Source organism: Sesamum indicum, linkage group LG6 (genome assembly GCF_000512975.1).
Source record: "Sesamum indicum cultivar Zhongzhi No. 13 linkage group LG6, S_indicum_v1.0, whole genome shotgun sequence".
NCBI classification, from domain to species: domain Eukaryota; kingdom Viridiplantae; phylum Streptophyta; class Magnoliopsida; order Lamiales; family Pedaliaceae; genus Sesamum; species Sesamum indicum.
In genome coordinates, this window is record NC_026150.1 from 23,095,806 (window position 1) to 23,097,267 (window position 1,462).

A 1,462-nucleotide genomic window follows, 5' to 3' on the forward strand; every position below is an offset into this window, starting at 1 on the left:
TAGAGGGGTTGACATTTTTAGTCCTGTACGAATTGGATTTTACAATTTAGACCTGTAACTTTATAATTTTAATAATTTTAGTCTTTTTTCGACTAATTTGGCCAAAAATTGCAGTTCACTTGCAATTTTAATCCTGCAAATAAATTTATACAAATTCAAAAACTAACTCCGGAAAAAAATAAAAATAATCAAAATTTAAAAGTTACAAAACTAAACACTAAGAAGCTATTAATAAAGATATAGGCTTGCTAGTTTATGGTAAGTAGTGGGGACCTATTAATTATTAATTACAATAAATTAAGAATTTGGTTCCCTTCACTCAAATCAATCCTTATATTAATTAAAACAACCTATTAATTTACTTTGGAAAAAATGTAGAGTTATTAATTAATGATGGGGATATTTATGGTAGTTGAAATTTTGATTTAACAAAGACATTAAAAAAATAAAAATAAATAAACTACTGTATAAATAGACAATATATCAATTTTATCTATAACCTAAAAATACCCTCACAAAGAACGTAAATTATTTATCCATTAATTTCGAATTATTATTATATGTAATTAAATCTCAATAAACAGACTTTCATTGTATCAATTAAATTACAATAATTATAGCGTAAATTACATTAACACCTTTTAAGGTCTGACAAAATACACAAACACCCCTCTGTTTTTCTAAAAATTACAACTAAACTCATTGGATTATAATTATACCTCATATTTAAAAAGAATGCTTACACAAAACCCCCTAAAAAACAGGTATTATATAATTTGGTCTACCGTTAGGGGTCTAAATGTAATATATCCCTAATTATATTCAAATTGAAAGGAAAAAATTATAATAATAACTTGACACTGAGAGGAAAGTTTAGTTGTGTGGGCGTATGTGTCGGTGAGCACTTGGGAAGAAAGGGCACACATCGTAAATACGGTCGTAAACTAAGGGCACAAATTGAAGCCCACCATTCCTCCGTACTCCTCGCGATGCACAACGTACAAACAAATAGTTGTAGTGATTTCCAGTTCTTCTTCCCGCGGCATTCAACGCGGCATTGGTTCTGCGATTTGGGCCCCCACCCTCCACTCTCTCTCTCTCTACAAGATATATTCACACGGATAAATCTATACATACATATATGCAACACACTGTTACTGCATTTGTTTATTCTTTATTCAAACGTACAAGAGTGCGTGATCTCATTCTCTCTTTCGCAAATCGCGACACATATTGCAGTACAAGCCTACATAGATATTCACCCATATATATAGTGTATGAACTTCAACGCCGCCCACTTCAATCGGAAGTGAACACTGAGCTAACAGCGCAGTTGATTCTGATTTGGGATTAGATACGGTTGTTAAGTGTATGTATAGGTGCACAGGTATCGGGATCTGGTTTTGATTGTTGGGATGAGAATGTTCTTGAAGAAGAAGAAGCGGAAATCGGAGCTCGAAAT